Source organism: Hibiscus syriacus, unplaced genomic scaffold, assembly GCF_006381635.1.
Source record: "Hibiscus syriacus cultivar Baekdansim isolate YM2019G1 unplaced genomic scaffold, ASM638163v2 tig00001644_pilon, whole genome shotgun sequence".
NCBI lineage: Eukaryota > Viridiplantae > Streptophyta > Magnoliopsida > Malvales > Malvaceae > Hibiscus > Hibiscus syriacus.
This window is the reverse complement of record NW_024061878.1, coordinates 1,415,387-1,426,307: the sequence shown is the minus strand read 5'-3', so window position 1 is coordinate 1,426,307 and position 10,921 is coordinate 1,415,387. Positions and strand designations below refer to the sequence as shown.

The window sequence follows — 10,921 nt, the reverse complement described above, 5'->3', positions numbered from 1 at the left end:
CGCTCAAAGAACACTTGCAAAGGTTAAGGCAACTTGTATAACTTGCCATGTCATCATTCTGTTGCCTAATAAAGGCTATTAATAATAAGTAATTATTTTGTTATAAATCGAAAATATAACTGATCAATATGTTACTTTTTGACAAAGAACATTCTTAATGGAATCATTCTAAAGGTTGGTTCGGTTTCTGTCAAAGAATATATTTTTTTTAGAGAGAAATGGAAGCATTCTTAAATACTTTTTGTAGTTCAGCTGAAGTCATTTGCAGAAATGAACGTAAAGCGCTAATTGTCACTTGTAATACAACCTTATTTTGAAAGAAGCAGAGTACAACATAAATTTAGAAGCTTTCAAGCGCTTATGGTTCTAGTCAACAGAAACAAATATTTAGGAAGGTGAATCGTACAAATTGGGCTGCTACCTAATTAAGGGTATCGATCAATTCTGACTATGAGGAGTGCATAAGCAAAACAAGAGAGGGATTGCTCCATGAGGCAGGGCTTCCTCCATGCAAAAATACCTCATTTTCCACGTCTTTTACCCATTGACAGACCCGGTTGCAAATCTTTATGGCTTGGTCCTGCACATATCGTTAAAAAAAAACTTTAACGCTTTTAGTACAGAGGTATTCACTGTTCATATGTACTTAATACGGGATTTGAATTTTGAACATGATAGCCAAACCTTGTCTGCAAGGGGGTCAAATGCTGCATAGAGTTCAAAATCCTGTGTCACCCAGCAGAGTAAAACTGACACATAAAACTAATCACGTTAACTCTATGAAGCCTGTAAAATAAAAACTGTGCAATCGTAACTTGTGATAAGCAATTGCAGTAAATTAACTAGAGATCAATAAGAAGGTGGATTAATTCGAGAGAAAAGCAGCAGAACAAAAAAAAATTAACTTCCAGTTATCCAGTTACAGTTTGGATGTCAGCCAAATTAATATGAATGTGTGTGTGTGTGTGTGTGTGTGTGAGAGAGAGAGAGAGAGAGAGAGTTACCATAGTTTTCGTCTCTTCTAAATTGAGTTTTATGAGGCCCACTTCCTTTACCATGCATGGATGCATACAATCTTAGGTAAGCTCTATACAATCTGGATTTGGAAAAACCATGAAGAAAGATATAATACACTGATTCAACATTAAATAAATAAAAATTGAACCAGAAAAAAAAGTTCGATAGTTTTACCTTTTCTGTTTCTGGTAATTGTTCAGTGGTGGTGAGAACTCTGATGACACGTATTGATTCAGATATGAACTCCGATAAATGAAATGCCAAAGTCCAGCAGGACCACCAATGCCAATAAATGGTTCCCTAGGCCTCTCAGGTGAATCTGTTTGAAGTATTTGCTGGCCTAGATGAATGGTAGATCTGCAATGGGAAACATCAATCTAGTAACCCACATCTAGCATTGACCTCTGAACTTCACAGAAATTGATTAGAGGATGTTTATGCGTATCCTAAAATCAGTAAATCTCAATGCCAAAGGATTATATCTTGGCAAGCAAATTGGTGAGAATGCTTCGGATGTCCTGCATAAAGCATGAAGAGACCATACAAACAAAAGCCCACAAAACCACTAGCGTCAATGTAACATTCAATCTGATAGATCTTTTTGAAGTAAAAGAAGAAACAAATAACAAGGAAAAGAAAAAAAATGAAAAGACAACAAAAACTCTGGAGTCAATTGTTTAACTTCTGGATTATAAAGAAATTATTTTCTTCCAATCAATATAGTTTTGGGATGTCAAGAAGAACCCTTTTTTTATGTAATAAACACTGTTACAAAACAATAAAATGTGCAAGCAAGCATGTTAATAGCTTGTAGTATGCAACAAGTTTCCGAACTGGAATTCCAATATATAGTCAATTGCCCGTGAGGAATACCATTCAGATAAGATGCCAAACGTATCAATATTATTGATCTACACTACCTACCCCACTACGGATGAATATCTAAAAGATGGTTTGAAACAGCATAATGATAGTTCATGTGCTTCTGAGGGCATGTGCATTCGGGTTCTCAGGATTTGAGGGGACTAAATACCTGTTAATGTTTATTCCACTTACCTAAATGACTCTGATGACATCACAAAGTTTGAAAGTAGCAATATATCATCGGGATGAAGAGAGGCTTTTTGCGCACCAACAAGACTGATAACCTGAAATTGACCTTCAGGTCATTAAAACGCTCTAAACAGTAAAATACAACTTATGAAGTATAAGCAGAAAGAAACAAAAGAAAAAACAATGCTGAGCTTATTTTTAGAGCAAATGAAGAAAAAAGAGATGAAGGGTTTCACCTTGTCTTTACACATTAGTATTGCAAATAATACCCCTGAATCAGCAACATCTTGCAATATAGCACCAGCAGCCAGCCTTGTTCCATAAGAAAGGGGAAGGCAGGTGTATGCATGAAGAAATGTGGCTGGGTTCCTGAGAAAATAAAGAGAGAAAAAGTTTAGATGGTACAATTCAGGTAAACTATGAAGGAAATTAAAGTAAAAAAAATGTGTAAACACGAATACATATTATCCTTGTTCTGAATGCAAAACCAATATTTTCAACCAGTGATAAAATTGGACAAATTTTTAAACAACCAGAACTACTAATCATGCAAATTGACATGGGTATATTTGGATAGGAGAGATTAAAAGTTGTGGCGGTGGTGATTGGAGTTGCAGCACAAAGATGTGTTTAGATAGCAAAACAACAGTAACAATTAGGACATAATGAAAATTGAGCGTTCATTATGTTATGTATTTATTTTATTATTTTCATTATTTATTACTTATATACAATTATAGAAAATTTAATTAAATTATATATAATTTGATAAGTAAGCAAACGAAATAAAAGATGAAAATGGAGGAGTTACTTTAAGTATATAACAGAAACTTTTAACTATAAAATCAAAGGAAAACTGTAACCATGGAAGAATCCAACTGAAGATCCAACATGGTGAAGGCCCAATCACGTGCACCAATGTAATCCAAATGCGGCCTCAAAATAGATCAGAGGAGGTTTGTTTATAAGGTTTAAGCAAGAAAGCAAAATGAGTAGGTTAGCAGGGTGAGGTGGGGTGCGAAAAGGAGAGTTCCAATATTATTATGTGCAGGGAAAAAAAATCCAAAGAAACGCACCAACTGAAGGAATGAATGAGGGAAGAGAAAACAGTATCTGTTCCTCCAAGCAAATGTGTCATATCAAACTTAGGATTCTTCTCGAAGCACCTATTTATGGACTTTGTTAATATAAGGATCATCTGCATCCATTTCATAACCAATCAACAGTGACTGAGAAGTACTTTTGAATGAATGTCAATAGCAAATAATTTAAAGGTGACCAAATATAAAATGTGTGACAAGGACGCAAGCCTTGAATAGAGGTATTGACAAACAAATTGATCAGTCCGGAACTAGATATTTTGGATATTGTAAGAACTACCTGACCATAAATAAGTTCTAACTGTCCTTTTAATGATTCAAAGGGCTCCTCTGTGCAGCTGATGCAAACTAAATAAATCGGCCCCTTGACAATAAAGACAAACTGAAAGAATAAAAGTACATCATAATATATTTTATTCAACCGATCATAAAACAAAACAAGGCTTGAATTTAAAGGTTAAAAGTAGGCAAATGCTTAGGCAATTTGTACCAAAAAAAAAGAGAAAATGATAGTTTTGACAAAGGTGTGCTTTCTCAGTCAGGTTAATAGTCACTTTTCATGTAAATGTGCTAACTTGTAACTACAATTCAACATTCTGCCATAACTTCATTCATTTTTCTTCTCAAAAACAATATGTAGACAGTAAAATGTCTTTCTGAATGTAACAATAATTATTTTTGAGGCTTAAAGTTAAACCACAAGGGAACTATAAATAAAATAATAAGATTAAGTGAAATAGAAATTAAATTGCTGACCCTCACTGTTGTTCTTCTATATTATTCGATATGTGAAAGGAACTACGGAAGGTGCACTTAAAACCTTGACAATTAAGTCACTTAGACAGTAGAATGAATACAAGTAATAAATCTCATGTGCAGAAATAGGTATTTAGAAATACAAAACCTGGTGTTTTCCAGCGTTCACCAATTTGACATAATCACCCCTGAGAATCAATGAATGAAATGTTAAAATTACTTTCAAAAATTGACACAGAAAAGGAGAGATTAGCTCAAAATTTGCATTTGATTAAGAAAAAGAATCATTACTAAAAACTAAGTAAGCTAGATCCAGCCAGTACCCATTCTCCATGAAGGAAATAATGGCCTGTAGTGTGGCTGAAAACCCAGCTAACTTGTGTTCGTCTCCATATCTAGAAGTCAAGTACACAAAAGAAATTGAAATAGGATTTATAATCAAGTACCCACTAGTAATTGGGCATATTACGCACCTAAAAATACTGGCAGTTTCAGGAACTATTAACAAACCTGGAATATATTGGTTTACCAGAGTTGCTCAAGATGAAGAAATGTTTCTTCCTCTTTCTCCACGATATAGAAGCATCATCCTGTGGATTACTTACAAATCAAACATGATCTAGTGTAGCAAGGACACTTTAAAATAGCATTTCTTTCTTTCTTTCTTTCTTTTTTTCAAATGAGTGTTGCCCATGGAAGACAAACAATAATATCGTTAATGGAGTAGTAGACAGCTTCATATATGTTCTCAAGTCTAAAATTCAGGCTGTAAATATGTAATACAGTGATTGGTAAATTCAGATAAGAAGCTAAACCAAAAGAATATCTCCACATTAACAAGGGGGGAAAACTAATGAGATGGCTTACCTCGTCGACGCGGTATTTACCGGGAACCCCAGAGGAGGCCTGTGAATCTGAGATTCCTTCAACGGAGCCCTCTTTCCTCACTTCCTGGATATCCTTATCGTCAGTCTCACTCTCCGCATGCATCTTCAACGCGCTGGTGGAGCTGATGCTCCCTCTATTACCTTCATATCCGCTACTACTGCCTGGACTCGAAGGCGCTTCGGCGGCAACCATTTCCTGGTCATCCATTCGTAATTGATCGTCTTCTTCATCGTCGGTGTTTCTCCCCGTATTCAACGATCCATTGTTGAACCCATAGCCATTTCCTTGATCACTGGGTTCCGATTCGATCGGTTCAGTCAATGTGAACGAATCAAACCGTTCGTCCACCACTTTGGGATCGGAATTAGGGTTGAGTTCGGTGAAATCATCCCCAGAAGAAGATGAGATGGAATTCGTTGACATTTTATTTTCCACTCTTACGGAAATCAATTCAAATTAACTACAAGCATCTGCATACAAGTTGCATTGCGCGGTCTTTTGTTCGATTGTTTCTCCGCAGCTCTTCTACGCTTTGCAGCACGCCAATTTTTTGTTGTTGAATAAATTACTCTATTCAATTTAGAAACTTTATTTATCAAAATAAGTTAATCGCATCATATATTCTTAATCTATGACCCTCAGTTCAAATTTCTCTCCAAACTTTTAAATATTTTAATTTCATTCATAAATTATAACTATTATTATAAATTAGTCCTTAAACTATTAAACATTTCATTTTTATTCCCAAGTTATGATCTTCATCGTAAATTGGTCCCAAACTTTTAAATTTTTCAATTTCATCATAACTTATTTGTATATACTAATCACAATTATTGTTAATAAAATCATTGGGCAAGTTATATTATTATATGTTTGAAAAAAATAAAACTAAGATTAAACTATGGTAGAAATGGCTTACATATGTAGATGAATTTGGGGGGTGGAATTGAAAGATCTAAAAGTTTAGAGACTAATTTAGAATGAGATTCGTAGTTTAGGGATGAAATTCGAATGTTTAAAAGTTTAAGGACTAATTTAGAATGAAATTTATATTTTAAAGATGAAATTGAAATATTTAAAGTTTAAGGACTAATTTAAAATAAGATTCATAATTTAAGAACACATGATACAATTAACTCTATTAAAATATTAAATTTAAAATATTATTTATCATAATATCAAATCAATACATGTAATCGATAAGGTTAGTATATTCAAAATTTTGATATTGCCAACTTCGAAGTCTTTCAAGATTGTTCTACTTGTATGATTTTACCTCGTAGACACTCATTAATATCGAAATCGATTCATCTATTAACCGAACCAAATAAATGTAATAGTTCATCAGCAGCCCGTTTTAGCGATTTGGGGTGAAAATAAAAATTAGGCTGCTAAAAACAAATATAAAAAATTTGAATTGTAAGAACAAAATAAAATTAAATAAATTTTCTTGCAAATTGTTTTGTATATTACATTTAATAAACTATATAATAAATACATTAAATTTTAAATAGAAAACATCAAACAATTTTATTAAACACCCAACTACTCACACAAAACAAACACGATATTCTTTTAAATGAAAAGTAAAGTTATAATTTAAAAATGTCACATCAATTTCGCCGTTAATTTTTTTTAATGGTGGATAGAAAACAAAATGTAACGTTAAGTATGATTTAAAAAAAAATAATAATTGAATGACCTAAACCGAAATAAAAATAATAGATTTGTGACTAAATATATAATTTATCATTTTTTAATTATATGTGAATTTACATTTTTAAGCTCTGAGCAAGAGGGACCCTGGGCGAGTTCCCCTTTTGCCCATGCTTAGGAATGAGACTATTCATCAGTCAGATGAGATCGCAAAATACTACTATAATTTTTTTTTATAAATTTTAGATTTAATCTTAATTTTACTTAAAGAAAAAAATGAGAAAGTTTAAAGGGAAAAAAAGAAAATGCTTAAAGTGGATCTAAAACTTATGACCTAAAAGAATATAAAAATATAAATATAAACATCTTAATCAACCAACCAAAGACAATTGCTCGACTTTAATAATTACACTTGTACTTTAATCAATCCATATATGTCACGTAATGAACTAACATCATTCTAAATGTATACTAAGGATCCACATTCTCACCTTAAGCAAAGGAAACTTACAAACTTGTAACATGGTATAAATAAATATTGATACTAAAATAAGGTTCAATGATATAAGAAATAAATGAAAAAATTTTAGTACCAAGATTACTTAAAGTATTTATATTAATTTAAGATTCTAAAATTTTAATGCTAGGTATATTGATATCATCCATGAGATATTAATACCATACATACTGGATGACCAAATATGAATTTCTTTTTTTAACTTTAAAGGCTTTTCTCGATCCTATTCAAAAGGATTTAAAACGAGTCATAGAGATAGTGTCAGGTGTAGGAATTTGTTGGTTATCCATAGGTTGAAATGTTAAATAGATTTTGATCAATTGACGATTTATTTGATTCTGGTAGATCACGTGTGTAACACTATAATTCGATCCATCTCAAATTCAGAGGATCAAGTGTCACACAAAACCACCCAAATAACTAACCCTTTTTTATTTTTTCTTTAAAACATTTTTCTCAAAGGTCTACAAAGCATCATGATATAACCATAATCCAAAATAAATAATGTAGTTTAAGTTTACAAAAATAAGAAACTTCAAGCAGTAGATACCAAATACTAAGTATAAGTTTACAAAATATAGTTACGATTGAATACAAGTATGATCTATAATATACATGCCCACTAAAATAACTGGAGACATACTTTAATCAATGGCGTCTAGAACTCACCGCACACTGAAAGTATTACGTATATTGTTTTGCTAGACTTACTTCAAGACGTGGTATTGACTGTGAGATTTGTTTCCATTAAATACAAGACTTTTGATGCTTTTAGTACTGATAAAATACAAGACTAATTGAAGGAAACTTTTGATGCACGAGGAGCTTTATTATGTGGAGGGACTTACTTTCATGTTCGATGTGTTGCACATGTGTTGAATCTCATCTTTAAGGATAACCTTAAGGTCATTGAACATATTGTTGTCAAGATAAAAAAATGTTTTAAGTATAATAAATGGTCAGAAACAAGAAGAAATACTTTTCGACATAGTGTGAGTAGAAGATTGAATCTCATCTTTAAGGATAACCTTAAGGTCATTGAACATATTGTTGTCAAGATAAAAAAATGTTTTAAGTATAATAAATGGTCAGAAACAAGAAGAAATACTTTTCGACATAGTGTGAGTAGAAGAAACTAAAGTGTTGTGATTTGATGTTCCTACGTGTCATAACCGACCCTTCTTCGGGAAAAGCCGATTAATTTTGACAATGGGATTTTTTAGAAAGGTTTTTGATGAAAAGATGAGAGTCGCCACCAATCATTTTTAGAGGTGCGATTGAAACCCCTTAAATCAAGTAATTTTAACAAAACATTTTATTTTATCAAGAAATACCAAATATTGGTGATGAAGGCTAAACCTACACTCTTCAATGGAAGTTAATAGATATCCTTATTATTGTCCCGATCTAGGAATAACAAGTAATGATGTCCTTGAGTTATAAGTGTGGTTGCAACAAAGATAAGAAAGAAATGGAATTAATAATGGAAAAAGAAATAGATAAATAAAAATAAGTAATAAAATAAGGATAGAAAAGAGATAGTTGCGAAATTTTAATGAAGAAGTTGGTGGCCTTGATAGAAGATGGTTGATGTTGAATGGAAGATGGTGGTGATGTTGTATCTCAAACACACCAAAGAAGAAACTATGCTAGAAAGAACAATCCCGATATTCACAAACTTGCTTGAGGGGTGGTGATGGTGTCTTCAACCCACTAGATATAAATTCTATGAATTTAGGAATCAAGGTAAAGGAATGACGCCACAAGTATAAGAAATATACTTCTTAATCAATAAAGTTCTCAAAGAACTTTGAAGAGAGATTTAACTCATAACGGTTTGTTTATATTATGAAATGAGATAAGTACAAATGATGGAAGGCCTATCAATTTATAGGAAATTAGAGGGCTTGGCCGAATAGGCACCTAATGATTCGGCTAGGTACATGTCTCTAGTGAAAGTACATAATTAATTAATGGAATTAACATGTCCATAGGCTTGGTGATGGTTCGTCTAAACCTTAATAAAGGGTCATGATGTTTCGGCCATGCATGAATTAACCTCCCTTTGCTGAATGGTGGTGTGCTTGTTCATCTTGGCGCCAAAGACAACTCCCTTGGTCGAATGATGATGTGCTAGTTCATTTTGGCACCCAAACTCTCAGGTGCAAGGCATGTGGATGCTGGCCGAATAGGCATGGTTCTTTGTCTCACATCTCTTCATGAATTAGGCCTTCAATGGATGTAAACTCTTCACCAACATGCACCTTGATGAAAGGGCATCATCGTGGGTAACATCATTCATGAAAGGTCACAATTGTTGGAAGGTAACCCTTCATGTTTTAGCTAGAGGTGAGCTAGCCATGGGTGAGTTGTAACCTGATGAACATTATGACAACTCCGTGTGGAAATGTACCTCTTGAGTTGGCAACTATTTGTGAAAAGGTACGATTTCAGAAAAATTAACTTAGGACATATTTTAAGTGTCCTAAGTGATGATGATGATGGTGTAACTCTTCAGCTGAATTGAAGTCATCTTGTAGCTCAAATCTTCATCTCAATCCAACTATGAGCTCATGGGTCTCCGGATAACTTTTCACCAAATGTTCCTTATGTTCTCCTAAACGTCCCCATATAAGTTTCGTTGTTGTTACTTTCACCATTTAGCTCCAAGTTAGCTCCCAAGTTGTAGCTGAATGTACCTACATTCATAAAATAAAGAATAAGTTAAGTATATGAACTATATATATGTGTATAAGATAAAGATGTGTACTATAGTGTATAATAATAACTTATGCCTTACATAGTAATGAATAAGTTATTATCATTATAACTATAGATGTAATATATATTGAATATACTTATAGCATATGAAATAAGCATTATTATGTATAGAGATAGAAAGTTTCTTCCCATGAAAGGTTAGAATAGTTAAGTTAAAAATGATGCTGAATTGGATCACATCATCTTCCCCTTCTTTTAATTGATTTGTCCTCAAATCGAAAGGTTTTCTTTTCCTAGTGTCCTTCAATCCAATAGTTTTAACAAGTACCTTTATGAAAAGGTTCATGTCCTTTAAAGGAATGCTTTGGAAGTCCATGATCTGAAAAGAAAGAAAACTTTCATAAGTAAAGATTTGATTAAACATAATTAAAATTAATATGTACTCCCTATTATATGGATATTCAATGTTCATGTATGTTGAAGACATTTTGCTTTGAACTTTTATGTCCTTTAGCATCCTAAAAATCATGTTCCTTACCTCTCCAATAGATGTATCCATTGAATCATGAAAGGTTATGACCCTTGGAATGGAAATGTCCTTAGAATCCTCATAAGTCACGTCATTTGGCTGAAAAAGTGTCTCCTTTTTTCTTTCATTAGACGCATCTCTTGGCTCTTCGAAGGTCACGTCCTTTAGTCTCCGAAATTGACAAATTGTGTCTCTTAGATCATCCTACAAATCAAAGAAAATTTATGTATTTTCAAAGTTCGAAAAATCTTTTTCGATTTTACGTCTTGATAATAAGCATTTCTATATCAAGCACTTAAATGTATAAGAACTTATTTTTGAACTAGTTTCCTCCTTGCTTGATGTTGATTTTCCTTTCCTCGTCGCCTCAACACTTTGCTTCATCTTGATTTGATCAATTTGAACTTGTTTATGCGTCAAAGGTGTAAGAATAATCTTCTTCCCTCCATGGTTGAACGAGTATTGATTGGTAAAACAATCATGGATAGTCCATTTATCATATTGCCATGGCCTTCCAAGAAGTAAATGGCTAGCATGTATAGAAACGACATCACACATAACCTCATCCTTGTAATTTCTAATTGAAAAAGAAACCATCACCTGTTTATTGACATTAAGTTCTCCTCGTTCATTGAGCCATTGTAGTTTATAGGGATTTGGATGCTTCATTGTTTTCAATCACAA

The 10,921-nt window shown here is 32.9% G+C and overlaps 1 pseudogene; it reads right to left on the bottom strand.

Moving 5' to 3' along the window:
- Positions 1-338: 338 nt before the first annotated feature.
- LOC120129272 lies at positions 339-5,327 on the bottom strand (annotated as a pseudogene).
- Positions 5,328-10,921: the final 5,594 nt, after the last annotated feature.